This window comes from Mytilus galloprovincialis, chromosome 6 (genome assembly GCF_965363235.1).
Source record: "Mytilus galloprovincialis chromosome 6, xbMytGall1.hap1.1, whole genome shotgun sequence".
NCBI lineage: Eukaryota > Metazoa > Mollusca > Bivalvia > Mytilida > Mytilidae > Mytilus > Mytilus galloprovincialis.
In genome coordinates, this window is record NC_134843.1 from 27,936,687 (window position 1) to 27,963,049 (window position 26,363).

The following is a 26,363-nucleotide window of genomic DNA, read 5'->3' on the forward strand; positions in this document are numbered from 1 at the left end:
TATCTCTGGTGGTAATAATGTGTTCTTTTAGATGAAATACCCCTATTAGCGCATATGTACTCGTTCCAGCGCTCAGTTAATACCCTGCTTCTTATTCGTTCCTTATTTGCTTTGAATGCACGAGGTATACGTTGCACCTTGAAATAAATCGTTTTTTAATTGTGTTCATGTCTCTGGTGGAACGGGAACATGAGCGCTAATAGGGTAATTTCATCTCTAAGAACAACTTGTTACCACCTGAGACAGGGACATAATTGAAAATCCCTTTCTAACAGTTGAAACGTATAAAAAAATGTATTATATGCGAATAGGTAACGAATAGGTAACGAATAGGTAACAGGGTATTAACCGAGCGCTGGAACGGGTACATACGCGCTAATAGGGTAATTTCATCTCTAAGAACACATTCTTACCACCAGAGACCTGAACACAATTAAAAAACGATTTATTTCAAGGTGCACCGTATACCCCGCGCATTAAAAGCGAATAGGTAACGAATAGGTAACAGGTTATTTACAGAGCGCTGGAACGGGTACATGCGCTCTAATGGGGTCATTTCATCTCTAAGAACACATTGCTACCGTCTGAGACCTGGACATAATTGAAAATCCTTTTCTAACAGGTGAAACGTATAAAAAAATGTATTATAAGCGAATAGGTAACGAATAGGTAACGAATAGGTAACAGGGTATTAACCGAGCGCTGGAACGGGTACATGCGCGCTGATAGGGTAATTTCATCTCTAAGAACACATTCTTACCACCAGAGACCTGAACACAATTAAAAAACGATTTATTTCAAGGTGCACCGTATACCCCGCGCATTAAAAGCGAATAAGTAACGAATAGGTAACAGGTTATTTACCGAGCGCTGGAACGGGTACATGCGCTCTAATGGGGTCATTTCATCTCTAAGAACACATTGTTACCACCAGACATGAACACAATTAAAACACGATTTATTTCAAGGTGCAGCGTATACCCCGCGCATTAAAAGCGAATAGGTAACGAATAGGTAACAGGTTATTTACCGAGCGCTGGAACGGGTACATGCGCTCTAATGGGGTCATTTCATCTCTAAGAACACATTGTTACCGTCTGAGACCTGGACATAATTGAAAATCCTTTTCTAACAGGTGAAACGTATAAAAAAATGTATTATAAGCGAATAGGTAACGAATAGGTAACGAATAGGTAACGAATAGGTAACGAATAGGTAACAGGGTATTAACCGAGCGCTGGAACGGGTACATGCGCGCTAATAGGGTAATTTCATCTCTAAGAACACATTGTTACCACCAGACATGAACACAATTAAAAAACAATTTATTTCAAAGTGCACCGTATACCCCGCGCATTAAAAGCGAATAGGTAGCGAATAGGTAACAGGTTATTTACTGAGCGCTGGAACGGGTACATGCGCTCTAATGGGGTCATTTCATCTCTAAGAACACATTGTTTCCACCTGAGACATGAACACAATTAAAAGACGATTTATTTCAAGTTGCAGCGTATACCCTGCGCATTAAAAGCGAATAGGTAACAAGATTATTTACCGAGCACTGGAACGGGTACATGAGCGCTAATAGGGTAACTTCATCTCTAAGAACACATTGTTACCACCTGAGACATGAACACAATTAAAACACGATTTATTTCAAGTTGCAGCGTATACCCCGCGCATTAAAAGCGAATAGGTAACGAATAGGTAACGAATGGGTAACAGGGTATTATCCGAGCGCTGGAACGGGTACATGCGCGCTAATAGGGTCATTTCATCTCTAAGAACACATTCCTACCACAAGAGACCTGAACACAATTAAAAAACGATTTATTTCAAGGTGCACCGTATACCCCGCTCATTAAAAGCGAATAAGTAACGAATAGGTAACAGGTTATTTACCGAGCGCTGGAACGGGTACATGCGCTCTAATGGGGTCATTTCATCTCTAAGAACACATTGTTACCACCAGACATGAACACAATTAAAACACGATTGATTTCAAGTTGCAGCGTATACCCCGCGCATTAAAAGCGAATAGGTAACGAATAGGTAACAGGTTATTTACCGAGCGCAGGAACGGGTACATGCGCTCTAATGGGGTCATTTCATCTCTAAGAACACATTGTTACCGTCTGAGACCTGGACATAATTGAAAATCCTTTTCTAACAGGTGAAACGTATAAAAAAATGTATTATAAGCGAATAGGTAACGAATAGGTAACGAATAGGTAACAGGGTATTAACCGAGCGCTGGAACGGGTACATGCGCGCTAATAGGGTAATTTCATCTCTAAGAACACATTGTTACCACCAGACATGACCACAATTAAAAAACGATTTATTTCAAGGTGCACCGTATACCCCGCGCATTAAAAGCGAATAGGTAACGAATAGGTAACAGGTTATTTACCGAGCGCTGGAACGGGTACATGCGCTCTAATGGGTCATTTCATCTCTAAGAACACATTGTTACCGTCTGAGACCTGGACATAATTGAAAATCCTTTTCTAACAGGTGCAACGTAAAAAAAAATGTATTATAAGCGAATAGGTAACGAATAGGTAACGAATAGGTAACAGGGTATTAACCGAGCGCTGGAACGGGTACATGCGCGCTAATAGGGTCATTTCATCTCTAAGAACACATTCTTACCACCAGAGACCTGAACACAATTAAAAAACGATTTATTTCAAGGTGCACCGTATACCCCGCGCATTAAAAGCGAATAAGTAACGAATAGGTAACAGGTTATTTACCGAGCGCTGGAACGGGTACATGCGCTCTAATGGGGTCATTTCATCTCTAAGAACACATTGTTACCACCAGACATGAACACAATTAAAACACGATTTATTTCAAGGTGCAGCGTATACCCCGCGCATTAAAAGCAAATAGGTAACGAATAGGTAACAGGTTATTTACCGAGCGCTGGAACGGGTACATGCGCTCTAATGGGGTCATTTCATCTCTAAGAACACATTGTTACCACCTGAGACATGGACATAATTGAAAATCCTTTTCTAACAGGTGAAACGTATAAAAAAATGCATTATAAGCGAATAGGTAACGAATAGGTAACGAATAGGTAACAGGGTATTAACCGAGCGCTGGAACGGGTACATGCGCGCTAATAGGGTCATTTCATCTCTAAGAACACATTCTTACCACCAGAGACCTGAACACAATTAAAAAACGATTTATTTCAAGGTGCACCGTATACCCCGCGCATTAAAAGCGAATAGGTAACGAATAGGTAACAGGTTATTTACCGAGCGCTGGAACGGGTACATGCGCTCTAATGGGGTCATTTCATCTCTAAGAACACATTGTTACCACCTGAGACATGAACACAATTAAAACACGATTTATTTCAAGTTGCAGCGTATACCCCGCGCATTAAAAGCGAATAGGTAACGAATAGGTAACAGGTTATTTACCGAGCGCAGGAACGGGTACATGCGCTCTAATGGGGTCATTTCATCTCTAAGAACACATTGTTACCGTCTGAGACCTGGACATAATTGAAAATCCTTTTCTAACAGGTGAAACGTATAAAAAAATGTATTATAAGCGAATAGGTAACGAATAGGTAACGAATAGGTAACGAATAGGTAACAGGGTATTAACCGAGCGCTGGAACGGGTACATGCGCGCTAATAGGGTAATTTCATCTCTAAGAACACATTGTTACCACCAGACATGAACACAATTAAAAAACAATTTATTTCAAAGTGCACCGTATACCCCGCGCATTAAAAGCGAATAGGTAGCGAATAGGTAACAGGTTATTTACCGAGCGCTGGAACGGGTACATGCGCTCTAATGGGGTCATTTCATCTCTAAGAACACATTGTTTCCACCTGAGACATGAACACAATTAAAACACGATTTATTTCAAGTTGCAGCGTATACCCTGCCCATTAAAAGCGAATAGGTAACAAGATTATTTACCGAGCACTGGAACGGGTACATGAGCGCTAATAGGGTAATTTCATCTCTAAGAACACATTGTTACCACCTGAGACATGAACACAATTAAAACACGATTTATTTCAAGTTGCAGCGTATACCCCGCGCATTAAAAGCGAATAGGTAACGAATAGGTAACGAATGGGTAACAGGGTTTTATCCGAGCGCTGGAACGGGTACATGCGCGCTAATAGGGTCATTTCATCTCTAAGAACACATTCTTACCACAAGAGACCTGAACACAATTAAAAAACGATTTATTTCAAGGTGCACCGTATACCCCGCTCATTAAAAGCGAATAAGTAACGAATAGGTAACAGGTTATTTACCGAGCGCTGGAACGGGTACATGCGCTCTAATGGGGTCATTTCATCTCTAAGAACACATTGTTACCACCAGACATGAACACAATTAAAACACGATTGATTTCAAGTTGCAGCGTATACCCCGCGCATTAAAAGCGAATAGGTAACGAATAGGTAACAGGTTATTTACCGAGCGCAGGAACGGGTACATGCGCTCTAATGGGGTCATTTCATCTCTAAGAACACATTGTTACCGTCTGAGACCTGGACATAATTGAAAATCCTTTTCTAACAGGTGAAACGTATAAAAAAATGTATTATAAGCGAATAGGTAACGAATAGGTAACGAATAGGTAACAGGGTATTAACCGAGCGCTGGAACGGGTACATGCGCGCTAATAGGGTAATTTCATCTCTAAGAACACATTGTTACCACCAGACATGACCACAATTAAAAAACGATTTATTTCAAGGTGCACCGTATACCCCGCGCATTAAAAGCGAATAGGTAACGAATAGGTAACAGGTTATTTACCGAGCGCTGGAACGGGTACATGCGCTCTAATGGGTCATTTCATCTCTAAGAACACATTGTTACCGTCTGAGACCTGGACATAATTGAAAATCCTTTTCTAACAGGTGCAACGTAAAAAAAAATGTATTATAAGCGAATAGGTAACGAATAGGTAACGAATAGGTAACAGGGTATTAACCGAGCGCTGGAACGGGTACATGCGCGCTAATAGGGTAATTTCATCTCTAAGAACACATTCTTACCACCAGAGACCTGAACACAATTAAAAAACGATTTATTTCAAGGTGCACCGTATACCCCGCGCATTAAAAGCGAATAAGTAACGAATAGGTAACAGGTTATTTACCGAGCGCTGGAACGGGTACATGCGCTCTAATGGGGTCATTTCATCTCTAAGAACACATTGTTACCACCAGACATGAACACAATTAAAACACGATTTATTTCAAGGTGCACCGTATACCCCGCGCATTAAAAGCAAATAGGTAACGAATAGGTAACAGGTTATTTACCGAGCGCTGGAACGGGTACATGCGCTCTAATGGGGTCATTTCATCTCTAAGAACACATTGTTACCACCTGAGACATGGACATAATTGAAAATCCTTTTCTAACAGGTGAAACGTATAAAAAAAATGCATTATAAGCGAATAGGTAACGAATAGGTAACGAATAGGTAACAGGGTATTAACCGAGCGCTGGAACGGGTACATGCGCGCTAATAGGGTAATTTCATCTCTAAGAACACATTGTTACCACCAGACATGAACACAATTAAAAAACAATTTATTTCAAAGTGCACCGTATACCCCGCGCATTAAAAGCGAATAGGTAGCGAATAGGTAACAGGTTATTTACCGAGCGCTGGAACGGGTACATGCGCTCTAATGGGGTCATTTCATCTCTAAGAACACATTGTTTCCACCTGAGACATGAACACAATTAAAACACGATTTATTTCAAGTTGCAGCGTATACCCTGCCCATTAAAAGCGAATAGGTAACAAGATTATTTACCGAGCACTGGAACGGGTACATGAGCGCTAATAGGGTAATTTCATCTCTAAGAACACATTGTTACCACCTGAGACATGAACACAATTAAAACACGATTTATTTCAAGTTGCAGCGTATACCCCGCGCATTAAAAGCGAATAGGTAACGAATAGGTAACGAATGGGTAACAGGGTATTATCCGAGCGCTGGAACGGGTACATGCGCGCTAATAGGGTCATTTCATCTCTAAGAACACATTCTTACCACAAGAGACCTGAACACAATTAAAAAACGATTTATTTCAAGGTGCACCGTATACCCCGCTCATTAAAAGCGAATAAGTAACGAATAGGTAACAGGTTATTTACCGAGCGCTGGAACGGGTACATGCGCTCTAATCGGGTCATTTCATCTCTAAGAACACATTGTTACCACCAGACATGAACACAATTAAAACACGATTGATTTCAAGTTGCAGCGTATACCCCGCGCATTAAAAGCGAATAGGTAACGAATAGGTAACAGGTTATTTACCGAGCGCAGGAACGGGTACATGCGCTCTAATGGGGTCATTTCATCTCTAAGAACACATTGTTACCGTCTGAGACCTGGACATAATTGAAAATCCTTTTCTAACAGGTGAAACGTATAAAAAAATGTATTATAAGCGAATAGGTAACGAATAGGTAACGAATAGGTAACAGGGTATTAACCGAGCGCTGGAACGGGTACATGCGCGCTAATAGGGTAATTTCATCTCTAAGAACACATTGTTACCACCAGACATGACCACAATTAAAAAACGATTTATTTCAAGGTGCACCGTATACCCCGCGCATTAAAAGCGAATAGGTAACAAATAGGTAACAGGTTATTTACCGAGCGCTGGAACGGGTACATGCGCTCTAATGGGTCATTTCATCTCTAAGAACACATTGTTACCGTCTGAGACCTGGACATAATTGAAAATCCTTTTCTAACAGGTGCAACGTAAAAAAAAATGTATTATAAGCGAATAGGTAACGAATAGGTAACGAATAGGTAACAGGGTATTAACCGAGCGCTGGAACGGGTACATGCGCGCTAATAGGGTAATTTCATCTCTAAGAACACATTCTTACCACCAGAGACCTGAACACAATTAAAAAACGATTTATTTCAAGGTGCACCGTATACCCCGCGCATTAAAAGCGAATAAGTAACGAATAGGTAACAGGTTATTTACCGAGCGCTGGAACGGGTACATGCGCTCTAATGGGGTCATTTCATCTCTAAGAACACATTGTTACCACCAGACATGAACACAATTAAAACACGATTTATTTCAAGGTGCAGCGTATACCCCGCGCATTAAAAGCAAATAGGTAACGAATAGGTAACAGGTTATTTACCGAGCGCTGGAACGGGTACATGCGCTCTAATGGGGTCATTTCATCTCTAAGAACACATTGTTACCACCTGAGACATGGACATAATTGAAAATCCTTTTCTAACAGGTGAAACGTATAAAAAAATGCATTATAAGCGAATAGGTAACGAATAGGTAACGAATAGGTAACAGGGTATTAACCGAGCGCTGGAACGGGTACATGCGCGCTAATAGGGTCATTTCATCTCTAAGAACACATTCTTACCACCAGAGACCTGAACACAATTAAAAAACGATTTATTTCAAGGTGCACCGTATACCCCGCGCATTAAAAGCGAATAGGTAACGAATAGGTAACAGGTTATTTACCGAGCGCTGGAACGGGTACATGCGCTCTAATGGGGTCATTTCATCTCTAAGAACACATTGTTACCACCTGAGACATGAACACAATTAAAACACGATTTATTTCAAGTTGCAGCGTATATCCCGCGCATTAAAAGCGAATAGGTAACGAATAGGTAACAAGATTATTTACCGAGCACTGGAACGGGTACATGAGCGCTAATAGGGTTATTTCATCTCTAAGAACACATTGTTACCACCTGAGACATGGACATAATTGAAAATCCTTTTCTAACAGGTGAAACGTATAAAAAAATGTATTATAAGCGAATAGGTAACGAATAGGTAACGAATGGATAACAGGGTATTAACCGAGCGCTGGAACGGGTACATGCGCGCTAATAGGGTCATTTCATCTCTAAGAACACATTCTTACCACCAGAGACCTGAACACAATTAAAAAACGATTTATTTCAAGGTGCACCGTATACCCCGCGCATTAAAAGCGAATAGGTAACGAATAGGTAACAGGTTATTTACCGAGCGCTGGAACGGGTACATGCGCTCTAATGGGGTCATTTCATCTCTAAGAACACATTGTTACCGTCTGAGACCTGGACATAATTGAAAATCCTTTTCTAACAGGTGAAACGTATAAAAAAATGTATTATAAGCGAATAGGTAACGAATAGTTAACGAATAGGTAACAGGGTATTAACCGAGCGCTGGAACGGGTACATGCGCGCTAATAGGGTAATTTCATCTCTAAGAACACATTCTTACCACCAGAGACCTGAACACAATTAAAAAACGATTTATTTCAAGGTGCACCGTATACCCCGCGCATTAAAAGCGAATAAGTAACGAATAGGTAACAGGTTATTTACCGAGCGCTGGAACGGGTACATGCGCTCTAATGGGGTCATTTCATCTCTAAGAACACATTGTTACCATCAGAGATATGAATTTAATTGAAAATCCTTTTCTAAAAGGTGCAACGTACAACAAACGTACTATGAGTGAATAGGTAACGAATAGGTAACGAATAGGTAACAGGGTATTAACCGATCGCTGGAACGAGTACATATGCGCTTATAGGGGTATTTCATCTATAAGAACACATTATTACCACCAGAGAAATAAACACAATTGGAAATCCTTTTCTAAAAGGTGCAACGTACAACAAACTTTTTAAAAGCGAATTAGTAACGAATATTTAACAGGGTATTATCCGACCGCTGGAACGGATACAAATGCACTTATAGAGTTATATCACCTCTAAGAGCCCAAATCTTCCACCAGAGACAACAAAACAATTGAAAATCATGTTTTAAAAGGTGCAACGTAAGATACACGTATTATAAGCGAATTATAAGCGAGTGATGGAACGAATTAAACAAGGTAATAGCATGGTCCGAAACGATGTACACCCTGCTTACATGTTTAACTCTACCACATTATGTAGGTATGTGCCTGTCCCTAGACAAGAGCCTGAAATTAAGTAGTTATCGTTTGTTTTTGTGTTACATATTTCCGTTTATTTTTTTGTATATGAAATACGGCCGTCAGTTTTGTTGTTTGAATTGTATGAGGTTGTCATGTCTGGGCCTTTTATAGGTGACTACACGGTTTGGGCTATGCTCATTGTTGAAGGCCGTACAGTGAACTATAGTTGATAATTTCTGTGTCATTTTGGTCTAATGTAGAGTGTTGTCTCATTGGTAATCATACCACATCTTCGTTTTTACGCAAGCGCTAACACGGTGATTTCATCCCGTCGAACCAAGATCCATCTTCAAACATACGGACATAAAGCAGTTAAAAGGTAGAACGTATAAAAAACAAGTAAGGAACAAATGCGTATCGAACATGAAGTAAAAGGATCGGTTGAGCACAAACACATATAAATAGGTCATAAAAAGATCATTTTACCTCAACCAATTCAGAACAAAAAGTGCCACGCATGTTTCACGCATGGAAAAGAAAACGTGTGTAAAACGTATGTTTTTTGTGCGTTTAACGCATGTTTTTTACAACATGCGTATAACAGGCGTGCAAAAACATATATTAAATATGCGTTACAAAACGCATGAAATATTTCACATGTGTAAAACATGTGTAAATACAAACTCATGTAAAATACATGTTTTACATGCGTTTTACATGAATTTCAAAATTATATCTTTTTTATGACTGATTTTTTATCTTTGGCTTATTTTTGTTTAGTTTTGTAGTGGAAATTAACAATTTATAAATGAAAGACATGATTGGAACCCCTCCTTTATCCTTGGTTGGGAAACCCCTTTGAAAAATGGGCTTTTGGCTGGATCCGCCACTGAAGAATGTAATAACTTGAAAGTTTGAAAAATAAATGTAAATTACAAAAACATGTCTGCCTAAAATATTTAATATCTTAATTTCAAAGCATTTTGTTAAGCTTGAATAGACAAAATTTACACATGGTTAAAATGAAATGCTGTAAAGTATGTAGATAAATTAATGTGTTAACTGACTAAATATACATTGTGATATTTGATATGCTGTCATTTATTGTATTTTCCTTTACTTCTCATCATTGATGTCCTCCAATAGAAGCATGAGAGTATTATCTGACACAAGTTTGGTAAATTCTATATTTTGATTCAGTTTATATTAAAGTTCTATTCATCACAGTCCTGTTGCTACAAATGACTGGAACTGCTTCCTAGCAGAGTTACTTCTCCTTTTTAATTTGCCCATTACATTTCCGTGTGACAATTTCTTCTGTAAACATAAAAAAGGTGATTAAGTAAAAAGACATTTGTGATGTTTATATAAGAGATGTTGAATTTCACAAGAACTGAATGTAACTGAAAGTTAAAAGTTCACGAAAGGCAAATATATACTGAACATTCTTATGAAAAAAATGCGCAAAATCAACAAGTTATTATACTTGAAATAATAACAAATGCAGTTTTCTAAAGCAGCTTAACTCCTGCAAAAAAAGCTAATCTGCAACATTTATTGAACTCATCCATGACTTTGGCTTGCCAAACTAACCTTTGAATTTGATAAAAAAATTATAAAAACAAACATGAAGTTGAACAATAGGATTGAGATTGACAATGCAATTTTCATTATACTTTCCATTTTAAAGGGGAACTATTAATTCCTGTAAAAATAGTTTCTTAGCACTTAATTTTTAAACTAGAAAAAGTCAAACACCTTCCTTTTTAACAGAATTTCAATGCATAATTGACCAAAGCTGATTATTTAACTGGTCTTAGCAAAGGTGGATTTAGAGTGGGGCCAGGTAAACATTTGGTTGATTATATAGGGAATCACTGAAGCATGACCGGAGCGGGCGCCCTCTTTGGCAGTCAGTGGCCTCCTACTTATGAACAAATGATGAAAATTTCTAAAATCCTACAACTCACATAGGCTTGAGAGAGCTCACAATGCTATTTTCCATATCATTTATATTTCCAAGTGGCAACATGTGTACAAACTACTATTATTTAACTTCACCAAAACATTGTATGGGAAAGAGAATGTGCAAACATGAAAAAAACTGGATAAAATGAAAACTTGTTGCATTTACTTTATCCCTGCAATGTGTTGTTTTGCAAGACAAAATTTTAAAAAGATGAAAAAGTACTAACCTAACTAGATATGCAAATGCAGTGAAAAATTTGCGGCTAGCATATAGACATAATAAAGGACAGATTTTTTCTGTAAAATTCCTGTTGCATATATTCATACCTTCTTCAGATGAAGGATAATTTATAGCATGGCACATTTGGTATTAACTTTCAGTAAGCAAAATATTTACCACTTGATATCTCTTCAGATTTATTGTTTGTTGGGATGCTGTCCCACTAAAATATACTTTACACATTCTTTTATTCAAAAACAGATTAACTATTAAACAAAAGTTATTGCAGAATAAAACTTCTTACCTGATGAGTCCATTTTTTCTCCAGTGTCGATTACAAGTACATTTCCTTTTCTTTTCTTTGGTCACGTTTTTAAACAGTGTCTTCTGTCCCAAAAGTTTTTTGTTATTGCATGTATTGACTTGCTTGGAAACTTTAATAAAAAATATATCAGTTATAGATAATTAAACATGTTAAACAAAAATTGTAAAACGAATTTCTCTGATAATTACATCTATACATATATATATGTGTACGGGAAAACATGGTTTATATATAATGTTTGAGTTTTTATTAGCTTTTAATGAGCTTTCAATAACTGAAAGTACTATTAAGTTTTGATTGTTTGTCTTCATGTTAGAATTTTTTAGCTTTGTACCAATTCAATGAATCAAAACAATTTCTAACCGATTTCACCACTTTGTTCCTCTTTTGTGCTGTTACACAACAGTCACAACATTCTATTTATGCCTGTTCCAAGTCTGGATGAAATTTAGTTGTTGTTTGATGCAGTCTGCCATATTTGATTTATTTTGGCAAATCATTTTACATTTTGTCATGTCAAGCCTTGATGGCCTGTTATACATTTTTTGAAGCTGACAATATGAGCTTTGTTCATTGTTAAAGGTATTAAGGTGTCCTATATAGATGCTTAAATCCAGTTCATATAAACATTAGTAGATAGTAATCTCATAGGCAATCATACTACATTGATCTCCTTATTTTCAATATTGTTATTCAAAATTGTATTATTTTTAACACATGTATAACTAGTAACAAGGAATATAACTCAAGTTACAATCTAATGTAGCTTAGTTAATAAAGCTGCCAGTGTAGTGTGCATTCCAACACAAAAATGTATATATCTTAATTTGTTTAACACTGTGTCTGAATTCTAGTCATTTTGCCATGTTTGGAAACCTGGTCAAATGGGCACCTAAGCCACCTTTGATAGTTAATATGGCATAACAAGTCAAATCCGCCCCTTGTTAATTCGGGTACGCAGTAGTTCAGTCCATACCCAAAATTAATATTATGTTTTGCAAGTGAACTGTTGAAGACTCCCATAACAGTGGCGGATCCAGAACTTTTCCTAAGGGGGGGGGCCCGCTGACTGACCAAAGGGGGGCCCGCTCCAGTCATGCTTCAATGATTCCCTATATAATCAACCAAATTTTTCCCACAAAAGGGGGGCCCGGGCCCCCCTGGATCCGCCTAATTGTTTTATAAACTATCTAATATAATTGAACTGATCCTTAAACCTCCTTTGAAAAAGGAACCATATTTTCACAGGTAGAATCTAGGTGCTCTATTTATATACAGTGTTGTTTCTCCATCTACAATTGGACATTTAACCAAATTTACATGATCTTGTGTGCTCTCTGTATAAACAATCAATGGAGCCACAATAGATCTGCATGTTCCTACTGGAACCTATATTTATTATTATAATGAACTTTTATTTCATGACAACTGCACAATACTAGCAAACAATAGTATTTATTGTTTTTAAGTATACAGGTAAAAGCATATATATATAGGCGGATCCAGGGGGGGGGGGATTTCCCAGATAGCAAACATGTGTTGGGCCAATATTGGCATTCTGTTGGCAACATTGTTGGGCCAATGTTGGAAAACTATGTTGGGCCAACGTCATTTTGCTCATCGGCCCTCAGTTGGCCCAACATGTTGGGTCTTTGTTGGCCCAACATCAGTATGCCAACAAGGTTAACTATTTGCCAACAATCTGCCAACAATGTCAACTATTTGCCAACAGTCTACCAACGTCGTCTAGTTTTAAAATTATGTTGGACCAATGTTGGTCGAACAGCAGTATGCCAACGATGGCTTCAGTCTGTCAAACATGTTTTTCATGCATTTCTTTTTATGTATTAAGAAAAATTTATCTATTGTATGTAATGTATATTATATTGGCAGGTCAATCTCGGCTGTCATGTGGAGAGTGTGATATTGCACTCGTGTCAAATGAGCAGCTGAGTTCAGTTGATTAGTTTAACAACTTGCAGAAACTATATTCAAATTTTATTTGTTTTTTTGGGCTGGTTTTAAGTATTTTTTGTTTGTGCATAAAATTATTCAATCATTAAGATAAAAACATTTAAATGACTACACAGATTTGAAAATATTAGATAAAGAGAATGAAGAGCACATTTTTTGGTTTGCACTTTGAAATAATATCTAAAAAAAATTAAAAAAATCTGTGGTATAATACGGGGAGATAAGAACTTAATACGTTGGCATATTGTTGGCACAATGTTGGCTCATATTTCAATATTGTCATGAAATATCAATGATATGGTTTTTTTTTGTATAAATATACTGTTTTAAAAACTTGAATTATTCAAAATACTAAAAAATTTCTAGCTCTTGGCACAGACGGTTTAAAATAGTCCTATTTGGGAAGACTTTAATATTATTTGATTTTTTACTAAGTCCTCAATGCCCTTCAAACACAATCTATAGTCTCTATGATAACATAGAATCATTCAAATTAAGTTCGAATATAATTGATTCAGTAGTTTCAGTCAGAAGATCTTACACTGAACCAATGGATAACGTAAGTCAAATATCGTTGGGCAAGCTACTTTAAAAATAACAGTTGGTAATAAAATGTTGGGCCAACATTGGGCCAATAACACCAAAATGACAGTTGGTGGAAAGTCGTTGGGCCAACAAGGGGCCAATAGTGTCAAAATAACTGTTGGCTGAGTTTTGTTGGGCCAACAAGGGGCCAATAGTGTCAAAATAACTGTTGGCTGAGTTTTGTTGGGCCAATGTCGGTTTCTTGTTGTGCTGCCAACGCCAACTATTTACCAACTGTGCCAACCAATCACCAATGTTGGCCCAACAAAGTATTGCTATCTGGGTTGGTTGATTATATAGGGAATCATTGGAGCATGACTGGAGCAGGCCCCCCGTTAGGTCAGTCAGCACCCCCCCCCCTAGAAAAAGTTATGGATCCGCCACTGAAAAATCAGGAAAATCAAGAAAGGCAGATTATCAAAAAAAAAATCAATGATAAAATTTAATTGTTTTCTCTTCTTTTTATCCTCATCTGTATATACTGTAGTAGAGAAGAGAACTAATAATTACTTTCAAATTAAAGATGAAAACCGTTTTTAATATCAGGTGACAGTTAAAAAATCAATTGCAGAAATGTCGTGAAAAAAGGTGCCGATTTGACTTTAATAAGGTGACGAATTACCATGCAGGTGCCCGTGTGTTTTGTGTCCAGTAAAATTATTTAGAAATTACAGAGTTTTTCATGTTAATTAATTCACCGTATCGATATACTTACACTGAGTGAGTCTTTGCAAAATTGTTCATTCTGTTAGGTACATAGTGGCAAGTGATAGTCCTACCGTATTTTATTTATAAGTTGTACAAAAATAACCGCGGGAAATACCATTACACTGGCATGGAGACTCAGAGGAAATTACGGAATCCACATTCATATATTTTTTTTAAGGTCCAATCGGTTACATTCAAATATTAATCATGTTTACTTGTTTTTATTACTTATAAATCTACGCATGGTTTTCAATCATTTAATGCCGTTTAAATGGAATTTTTAATGCTTCGCCTTTGGTTTAATATTAGCCCGTACGGTTCACCCGGAAACGAGCGTTCAGACAGACGACACTGATATTGACATCATGATTCTTGAAGCAAAACGCAAATTTTATGGAAGATATGAGATGCAGCTTGGACAATGTAGGATATCTTCAATCTAGGACACTAAAGACAAGATGGGTAAGAATTCAACTTTAATATTTTATTCGATTAACATTTCACGAAGGATTTTAAAATGCCATTTCCAAAACTGATTTATTTATCCACAGGACTCAGGAGTTTGAAATCCTATCAATAACGGGGTAAACATACACCAAACTTGAATATCACAGTAGAGCTTCACTCGAATCAATCTTCTGTGATTTATCCAGTTTTAGTAAATTATAAAGACATGCACGAACTTAAGTTAAGACCGTAAAGTAGAACCAGATGACCATTTATGCTTACACTTATGCTTACACTTCCGTAGTCCAAATAATTATGACATCTTGAAAGGCTATTATAATTTTTTTCTTTGACGAAGTAAGGCGTCAAAGAAAAAAAATATAACAGCCTTTCAAGACGTCATAATTATTTGGACTAACACTTCCGGAGCACCCGCGATCACCCCTTGTTTTTGGTGTGGTTCGTGTTGTTTATTCTTTAGTTTCCTATGTTGTGTCGTGGGAACTATTGTTTGTCCTTTTCATTTTTAGCCATGGCGTCGTCAGTTTATTTTCGATTTATGAGTTTGACTGTCCCTCTTGTATCTTTCGTCCCTCTTTTATCTGTTTATAACCATTGAAATGTATATGTCTCTTTGATAACTACATTTTTTGGTAGCGAGTGAAACCGGAGTGAGGTTAACACTGGCTTCATAATATTCCTGTTGTCTTCCCAAGTTCTGAGATAAACTATCAAAGCACGTAAACAATAAGATGTTTATTTAAAAGACATATATATAAATGGTTGAATATAAGTTATATACAATACCATAAATATACAGTGGGGCTGCCGCTAGTCTACTTGTTAATGTTATTGTAACAGTCCCTAAAGTGGGAGCCATAGGATGAGCGTCCTCTCAATTCAAATCCTTTTAGTAAACTCTCCTGAACCCAATGAGTGACATCATACTTATAGTTCCTAGCTAGGGACAAAGAGTCCAATAGGGTTTGGAAGTCTGGCAAGATCAAAGTCCTGACAAGACTAATAACATGGCAGGTGGCGGTCTTGGGAGAAAGAGTTACGAAACTATAACTGTATAAGTTATACATTTGTACTTAAGACATACCTGCCAACTTTTCAAAATGCCCATGGGGGTTTTACGTGCAAGATGGCTATAGTGTAAAACAATGTAGTCCTACAAAACCTTCAATGGGGCCTTCAAATACATTTTAAAGTTGTTTTTTGGCTTCTCCTTACTTTAACAAGCCTATGGCCATTTTGATTTTAAAATTAATTGTTTTGTTAAAAATTATGGACAAAATTGATCTTTCAAAATTATTTTTTGGAGCCTTCATGGGGGAAATCCCCCACAAATAGTGACAGTTGGCAGGTATGCTAACAATACATGTACATAACAACAGACTAGAGGATTGTGAAAACAAGTGATCTGGCAGAAAATGAATATCCTGGTCTGGTTTCTCAATCTGGGGTGACTGGTAAGAACACATTCATAAATCATGGGCTTTAAGGAATCTTATTTAAGAATGTCATATCAAATTAAAATTTTCAGAGAATTGGATTATAAAATTACAGAACCAGGTGCTCTGCAGGGAGCAGCTTTCTAAGACCCGCTGAGGGTGAACCATGAATAGTTGGGGCTAGTATATCATGAGTATTGACACAACATTCAAGCTTGATACAGGTCTGAATTTGGATTCTGATCAAATTTTTGACATACATGTAATATGAGTTTCTGACACTAAGCAAATGTCAAGATCTTACAAATCTATTGCGCAATATTGTGCAGTTAAAAATTTCTTCTTTAAACTTTTTAAAAATTTGGAATTCAAGAAATTTAATGACATTTTGTCATTTTTTTTATTAAATCGCTATTGGTAGTAAAAGCTTGTCTGGCCTACTAAACAAGCCCCTGTGAACCACTAAAAAACAATAAATTAAGCAGCTTTGACTCCATAATAAATGAGATGCTCAAGCGCAGCCAATCATATCTGCTTAAATGTTTTGTAAAGATATTTAACATGTTTAACATGTTTAACAATGTCAATATTAATGAATGTATTAACAACAGGAAAATTTCCTGAAATATGGGCTAAAGGATTTATTGTCCCATTACATAAAATCGGATCTAAAGATTACCCATCAAATTTTAAGAAGCATCACGATAGGAAGTTGTGTAGGAAAACTCTTTTTAAAAATACTCAATAATAGATAAGAATAGTTTATATAAACTATAACATGTATAAGAAATATAGTTGGTCCAGAGTGGACAATGCTCATTGTTGAACGCTGTATGGTGACTATGGTTGTTAATTTCTGTGTCATTGGCAATCATATCACATCTCCTATTTTTAGAGGACGACTGCAAGTTCTGGTGGATGGTCTTAGAAAAATATCATAACATGTACATGTATACCGGTATGATAGAAATTTTTTTTTCTCTGATTAGTAACTGTGTGGATGATGAATAAATGACAGGGATTTTAACCTCACTGCAATAATATATAATATTGTAGCACTTGGTACAATCACTTTTTAAACGACCGCAAAAATTAAAAAATTTTTGGTTGTATACTGGTATCACGTTGGCGTCGTTGTCATCCGAATACTTTTAGTTTTCGCACTCTAACTTTAGTAATTTTAAGTGAATGGAAATCTATGAAATTTTAACACAAGGTTTATGACCACAAAAGGAAGGTTGGGATTGATTTTGGGATCTTTGGTCCCAACATTTTAGGAATTAGGGGCCAAAAAGGGCCCAAATAAGCATTTTCTTGGTTTTCGCACTATAACTTAGGTTTAAGTAAATAGAAATCTATGAAATTTTGACACAAGGTTTATGACCACAAAGAGAAGGTTGGGATTGATTTTGGGAGTTTTGGTTCTAACAGTTTAGGAATTAGGGGCCAAAAAAGGGCCCAAATAAGCATTATTCTTGGTTTTCGCACAATAACTTTAGTATAAGTAAATAGAAATCAATGAAATTTAAACACAAGGTTTATAAACACAACAAGAAGGTTGAGATTGATTTTGGGAGTTGAGATCCCAGCAGTTTAGGAATTAGGGGCCAAAAAGGGGCCCAAATAAGCATTTTTCTTGGTTTTTGCACCATAACTTTAGCATGTTTAGTATACATGTAAGTAAATAGAAATCTATGAAATTTAAACACAAGGTTTATAACCATAAAAGGAAGGTTGGGATTGATTTTGGGAGTTTTGCCCCAACAGTTTAGGAATAAGGGGCCAAAGGGTCCAAAATTAAACTTTGTTTATTTCATCAAAAATTGAATAACTGGGGTTCTTTGATATGCCGAATCTAACTGTGTATGTAGATTCTTAATTTTTGGTCCCGTTTTCAAATTGGTCTACATTAAGGTCCAAAGGGTCCAAAATTAAACTTTGTTTGATTTCATCAAAAATTGAATAAATGGGGTTCTTTGATATGCCAAATCTAACTGTGTATGTAGATTCTTAATTTTTGGTCCTGTTTTCAAATTGGTCTGTACATTAAAGTCCAAAGGGTCCAAAATTAAACTAAGTTTGATTTTAACAAAAATTAATTTCTTTGGCTTCTTTGATATGCTGATTCTAAACATGTACTTAGATTTTTGACTATGGGCCCAGTTTTCAAGTTGGTCCAAATCAGGATCCAAAATTATTATATTAAGTATTGTGCAATAGCAAGAAATTTTCAATTGCACAGTATTCAGCAATAGCAAGAAATCTTCAAATGCACATTATTGTGCAATAGCAAGAAATTTTCAATTGCACAGTATTGTGCAGTGTCTTCCCTAGAAAATTCTTGATGCATGGTGGGTCTAAGATGAATTTGCAACGCGATGCGCGACGTTTTGTAGAATTATTTTTATTACACTTGTGAAATGAATTGTGCATGTCAGTTTAAAAACTTCACATAAATCTGCAATACAGTCAGGAACAATTCTTAACATTTTCTCTCAAGGCCAGCCTGGATCCAAAAGTTTTTTCAAGGGCCCTGTAGAATTTTTTTAGGCTCTACCAGGTTTTTTTTTACTACAGGCACATACATATTAATAGTTTTGAATGTTCTTATACATGTATAAAAGACAAAAATATATGTTTGAAATACCTTATACATGTAGCTTGTTTCTGATTATGATGGAAATAACAAAGGAATTAAATAAACATGAGTTTTTCAGAATTAAAATCCATTTAACCATGTATTTTCAGACTGGTGAACTTTATATATATTTGTAATATTATTGAAAAAAAAAAAAAAAAAAAACAGCCCCCCTTTCCATACCCCTAGATGTAAATTATTTTAATAAAAAAAAGTACTATCAGTTTCACCCCAAGAAATTATTAATTTTTCATCTTAGCAGTTAATCAAAATGATTTCCAAAATGAAATTCCTACGGTCTATAAATAACAATGAAATGTAACTGTTTCCTGTTAATAAGGGGTTTCCCGAATTTTCCCGCCAAAAAGCACATGGCTTTCAACAATTGTAAACAAAGCATTCAATTTGTGATCATGGATTACAGTTTTAATTAGTCTAATTTGGATAAAGATATTCAACTTAAGGTACAGTCAAGCAATGTTTTTACTTTCTTCTGGATTAAAATTAGTTAGAAAGATCAGTTTCAAAAATAAAAACATCAAAACAAAAACGATCTGAATTGTGAATATTCAGTGACCCATAAATTTTTTGAACTCTGCTACGGAGATCAAAGTTACATCATGTTTCAACCTAATGATGTGTATTCTCTGTTACAACTAATCAACTGCGTTTGATATAAATATTTCGATGTCAGACTTATGATTTCAAAACGTAAAATTTATACTGCAAAAGGTTTACTTTTTATTTTTTCACGGAAGGATATTTGGAAGCTGTATATCAGGCTATAATATTTATCATTAAAACAATTTGAACTCCCGATTTCTATTATGCAATCGAAGTCTTGAATGTTGTTCTATCTAATCAACGTGGTTGTAAAATCAGAGCATTGCATCTAATTATGATCAATTATCAGTCCAGTGAGTTTGAAACACCTGTAGAGTTTTGTCAATTGTCACTTCATATTATAAGATAATAAATATTTCACACATAGCGGGATGCATAGCGGGTATGATAAATGCATGGCGGCCGAAATTTTATGCGTAGCGGTACCGCCATGCATGAATAGCCTAGGGAAAACACTGATTGTGCAATAGCAAGAAATCTTCAATTGCACAGTATTGTGCAATAGCAAGTATTTTCAATTGCACAGTATTGCGCAATAGCAAGAAATATCTAATTGCACAATATTGCGCAATAGCAAGAAATTTTCAATTGGAGTTATCTTTCTTTGTCCAGAATAGTAGTTGAATCAACTTAAATCATTGTTTTATACAATATACAATATATATTCACTTTTACTACCAACTGATAAATTAAAACAATCTTTACCATTCAGTGATAACAAGCACTTTTTTTACATTTTAATATTTTATGATGTATTTAAATGAGTAGTTATTGTTGCAAACTCCATTAGAAATTTGAATTGAGATCAGTTTTGGAATAAGGGAAAGGGGGATGTAAAAAAAAGGGGGGGTCAATTTTTCTCATTTCATATTTCATAAATAAAAAGAAAAGTTCTTCAAACATTTTTTTGAGAGGATTGATATTCAACAGCATAGTGAATTGCTCAAAGGCAAAACAAAAATTTTAAGTTCATTAGACCACATTCATTCTGTGTCAGAAACCTATGCTGTGTCAACTATTTAATCACAATCCAAATTTAGAGCTGAATCCAGCTTGAATGTTGTGTCCATACTTGCCCAAACCGTTCAGGGTTCAACTTCTGCGGTCTTATAAAGCTGCGCCCTGCAGAGCCTCTGGTTATCATTATACTATGGTTTGTTTTAATACAAAAATGTATATAAAATATTAATACAACTGTTCAAAATATATAGCATGATATTCCCTCAACCAATATAGTGAGTTCAGTATAATATACACTTCTTAGTTTTATTATTTGATTGACATGAATTGTTTATACTGATATCTGAAATATTTGCCATTGAGACATTATGCAGACTGCCTTATGTAGGCATTAAAAATTTAAGGGACTGTTGGTCCATCTTTCAGTATTACATTGGATGATGATTCATTTTTTGTTTCCTTGTGTTAACTTTAGTTTGCAATTGCCTCATGCAAAGGATTAGGTCCAGTAAGACCCCTTTTTGGCCCCATAATATAGCAGTTTTACAAAATTGTTTAGATGTAAACTTCTAGTTATTCATCGGAAAGTAGAATGCTACTGCTACATTAATGTGGGCTGTTTTCAACAATACAACGCACATATATCGGGTACTAGCATCATTAAGTCATGCTAAATTACTGAAATCTTCACAATTTTAGAATTTTAGTTAAATTTTGGACGTTTTTTTGTCTTGAATGAAAGTGGCCGCATTGGTGTCCATTCTTAAAAATATTGAAAAGTAAGTTGTTTTTGATGATAACACATAACATATATAAAGGTTGAGGATGAACACGAATCAGCCGTTTCAATTAATATTTTATAGTGTGTCTTTCTATGTTGTGATGTTACACTATTGTTTCAGATAAGGGTGAAGGTTTGGTACCATTTAAAAGTTTAAACCCCCTGCAATTGTGTGTCACCTGTCCTTAGTCAGGAATCTGATGTTTAGTAGTTTTCGTTTGTTGATGTAGTAACTAAGTTCATAAGTTTTTCTCGTTTCTTCTTTTTATACGCCCATTAATGTGAGTACATATGTATTATGGTATACAGTTGTCTGTCTGTCCATGGTCAACATGTTGGACATTAACTCATAAATGCTTTAACCATTTTGCATAAAACTTCGGTGAATTGTTTATATCTATTGACATGAGCTGCCTTTCATTTTTTATAAGGTTTAGATTTTAAGTTTCTGAGTAACAGGGTTGTTCATAAAAAAAAGGTGATTTTCCAGTTTTTAGTCAATAACTCAAGAATGTTTTCTCCTACTTGCAAGAAATTTTGGTGAATTGTTTATCTCTGTTGACATGAGATCCCTTACAATTTTTATAATTTTAGATATTGGGTTTTTGAGTTACCAGATTTTATTCATAAAAAGATGGGGAATTTTTCCAGTTTTCGGACAATAACTCAAAAATACTTTCAGCAGCTGTTCTCGTGAAATTTTGTGAATTTTTTATAGCTTTGATGGAAGCTCCTTTTAGAATTATAAAATTTTAGATTTTACATTTCAGAGTTATGGCATGGGGTTTTATTCATTAAATAAAGGGGATTTTCCAGTTTTGGACAATAACTCAAAAATGCTTGCAGCAATTCTCATTGGATGGTTTTACTCTAGTAGTAATTTTTTGGGCCCTTTATAGCTTGCTGTGCATTGTGAGCCAAAGCTCTATGTTGAAGACTGTACTTTGACCTTTAATGGTTTTACTTTTACATGTTTTATAAATTGTGACTTGGATGAAGAGTTGTCTCATTGGCACTCATACCACATCTTCTCATATCTATCATCTTCATTTTGGCTTTCACATGAACACATGTGTCTGTAATTGTAAAGTAATATGAAAATAGTTTCTGTAAAATTTTTATGAAATGGATTTCTTTTTATCCTATAGGCTAGTTATCAAATTTGACCTCCCCTAGTATGTCAGGAAGGTACATGTACATGGATGTTTAAAAAATTCCACAAATGGTGAAGAAAATGGCAAGGGAAGACACCTAGTAAACGTTTCAAGTACAATTCAGCAATGGTAAGTATATTTTTTGTATGGTGCAAGATTTTTTTGCTGTGTTGAAAACAATTTGTGGCCTTCCGTTGTTTTTTTGCTCTTTGTCAGACTTACTTTATTGAATATATATATGTACTTTGTAAGACAACTTGCATTCAATACATTATTTATGCTGAAACTTTATTACTATATATTAAGGTAACTTTGCTGTTACAGTCTTTGCCAAACTAAAATTTGAACTTTTCTACTATACATTCAACTAAAACATCTTGAAAGTTCTTTCTGTCTGAGACTTGTTGGTAAGACAGAGTTTGGGATTCACTGCTGTTACAAATAGTAAGGAGAATTTATTAAAAAAGATATAATGCAATAGAGAAACAACTGATAACTTATAAGGGGTATACTATACATGGTATATATCAATGAATCAACATTAGTAAATACACAGCGAAAAAAAAAAGAAACACATACAATTGCAAGATGGCCCCTCATGGAAAATTGACCATCAGGTCAAAATACAGCTATGGCAATTTAACCCCCTTGTATGGAAAATTGAACATTGGGGTAAAATAAAGATTTTGGCTTACAAAAAATGTATATATCTGAAAATAAAGCATTTAGAGCAAATCTGACATGCGGTAAAATTGTTTAACCAAATATTATGAAACTTACACACCCTGATAATATCAACTAAATGCAGATCAAGTACAAATTTGGGTAGGTCACTTTTACTGTTCTGGAGTTATTTCCCTTATTATAACATTATACCTATGCAAGAGGGGGCATCATCTGTGTCCCATGGAGATAAAAAAAAAAAAAATTATGAAAATGGACAAATCTGACATTTTGATAAACCAAATATTTATAGTAAATCTAGTGTTTTATTTAGAGATGTCTAAAAGGATGGAACATCATGATCCAGCATGTATTACAGCTGATTTCCTTATGCTTGCAAAGTAAAACTTTGGTTGGCTTGCTTGCTTTGTTTGTATAATTGTTTATACAAGCTTTGTGAATAAGATTGACATCTTTAAACAATATATATATATAATAGGCATAGTTAAACCTGTATATATTATATTTGAATTCAATTGGGTGTTATCCTAATATGATTGTACAATATACAAACAAAGCAAGCAAGCTAACCAAAGTTTTGCTCTACATGCATTAGGAAATTAGCTGTAACCCTGTATGGAAAAACACTGTCATTGAGAGTGAATTGAAACTATGTGTACCTTTACCATGTTCATAATTAGTACAAAATGACATCTAATAAAGAATTAATTCAAAACTTAATTTTAATTCATTTAAAACAGGAGTTTCTGGAAAGCCAAGCAAAACCAAAGGATATTTTCATAGAAAGGACTTCTGTAGGCAAAACAAGTAGGTATGTGTATAAATATATTTATATTTATGTAATATTTGGAACGAGATTTAAAAAAAAAATGTTTTAATCCTTGCTCTTCCAAACACATTGCAGTTGTTAAAGTTTCATGGGTTACCTATAAATGAATGAATGAAAAGTTTCAACTTCATTCTTATGGTTATAACACTTTAAAAACTGCTCGATTTTGTAAGTAAAAAGATCAGTTGTGGTTACATTTTGTATTGCAAGATTGTTTTTATTACAAATATTAATTGCTTCCAATTTTTAGCTACATATATTAAAGTTTAATATAAAAATAAGAAGATGTGGTATGATTGCCAATGAGTCATTACTCTCCACCAGAGACCATTGAAGAAGAATTTAAAAATTAGCAAAACTCATGCCAAATGTAAAATTAAAAATCATGTGTCTAAGACTTAAATATCAATCAGTAAACATCTAATTGATTTAGAACTAGAGAATAGACTGCCATTAATCATAGGATAAGGACATGATCTTGTACAATGCCAAAATATAGGTATCAACAGTTTGTAAAACTGGTCAACATACATATGTGTATAACAATAATGTTTAATTTGGTTTTTATTTACTGATAGCAAAATCAATATTTATATTTATAAAATACTTTCCAGTTTTATTCAAATATGTTGTTATATCAAAACGAGACAAATATAAAAAAGTAGATGTAGTATTATTGCCAATAAGACAACTCTCCACAAGAGACCAAAATGAGACAAAAAAGCATGTTTAAAAGTCACTGAGGATATGTCATTATTTTTAAAACTAACAACTTACAGTATATGGGAATAAATCAAATTAAGTTTTTAAATGTATGAATGTAATTTATTTTTTTCAGATGAAGACAACTTCAAGAAGAGTGACATTTAGAAGATAGAACATTCTATTGATATTGTTATTATGACAACAACAAAAAAACATAAAAAGTTGTGTAACGTTTTGAGATTGCTGTATAAAATAAAAATAGAGTGAAATCAAATTTTTGGAAGTTTTTTGAAAAATTTATATTCTGCAACAACTAGACAACAGAGAAAAAAAATATGCATGAAATTCTTTAAAGTGGATTTATTGAATTTTTCATTTCACATGTTTAAAAAAATAATACAATCTCAGATTTCTCAAGACATTGGTTATTATCAAACCGGCAAGGGACACAACTTCAAAATTGTATTTAAATTGATGCTGGAGGAAACATCTTATACACTTTTGGGGTTTTCCTTTTCATATTACATGCATAAGTCAACAAATGTGTTTGTCAAAGTTTAACCATAAGTAACATTTTAACAAAAATTGTCAAATACATGTACAACATTCCACAAAATCCATTTAAGACAATTTTGACCTCTTTTTAAAAGAGTTGTGGTATTACTGCCAATGAAACTACAGAGACAAAAGATTGTCGGTTTATATTCCATGAAATATTTCATATCATGGTCTTTTCAATCATCTTAGTGTCAAATGTACCTGATCAAGGTTTTAGAAACATGAAAATCATGTTACAGATATTTCTTTTGTTTATTGGTGTATTCAAACAGGAAAATTTTAAAGACTGATGAAAAGTGAAGTCTGGTCTGCAATATATGATTCTGATGTTGCTTGTTAAACATATCAAAAGGAGATTTGTGGTCAAAATAACATGAAGAGATGTTGTATGATTGCCAATTGGACAACTATCCAACAGAGTCCAAATTAAACTGATTAAAGCAATCCAGGGAACAGCCTTCAAAAGTAAACATAAGTAGTCTTGGTTGTGTGAAACATATGGAATGTGAACTAGTAAACTTGACAAAGGTTTTATGGATGATTTGGAATAATATCTTATAATTTGTTTGAAATATGCATTATACGCATGTTTGTTACACACATGCTATACGCATCATTTAAAACGCATATTATACACATGTTTCTTACAACACATGTTTAACGCATGATTTTGAAACATGCGTTTTACATCACATATATTTTTCATGTGTAAAACGCACGAATAACGCATGTTTTAAACATGCGTTTTACATAACATGTATTCTTCATGCGTAAAACGC

At 35.0% G+C, this 26,363-nt stretch overlaps 1 protein-coding gene and 2 long non-coding RNA genes across 4 annotated transcripts in view; 1 reads left to right on the forward strand and 2 right to left on the reverse strand.

Moving 5' to 3' along the window:
- The window catches only part of LOC143078555 (nephrin-like), a 112,215-nt gene that overhangs the window by 53,956 nt on the left and 31,896 nt on the right, over window positions 1–26,363 (reverse strand). The gene's annotated exons all lie outside the window — the stretch shown is intronic.
- Window positions 9,477–14,888, reverse strand: LOC143079309 (uncharacterized). The gene is made up of 3 exons (XR_012979376.1): window positions 14,755–14,888; window positions 11,460–11,589; window positions 9,477–10,284 (listed from the first exon to the last, which is right to left on the reverse strand). It is a non-coding gene; the product is annotated as an uncharacterized LOC143079309 (long non-coding RNA).
- LOC143079308 (uncharacterized) lies at window positions 15,072–25,300 on the forward strand. 2 transcript variants are annotated; one of them, XR_012979374.1, is made up of 4 exons: window positions 15,072–15,209; window positions 22,803–22,937; window positions 24,233–24,303; window positions 25,160–25,300. It is a non-coding gene; the product is annotated as an uncharacterized LOC143079308 (long non-coding RNA). The 2 variants fall into 2 exon arrangements; XR_012979375.1 differs by having other exon boundaries at window positions 24,233–24,299.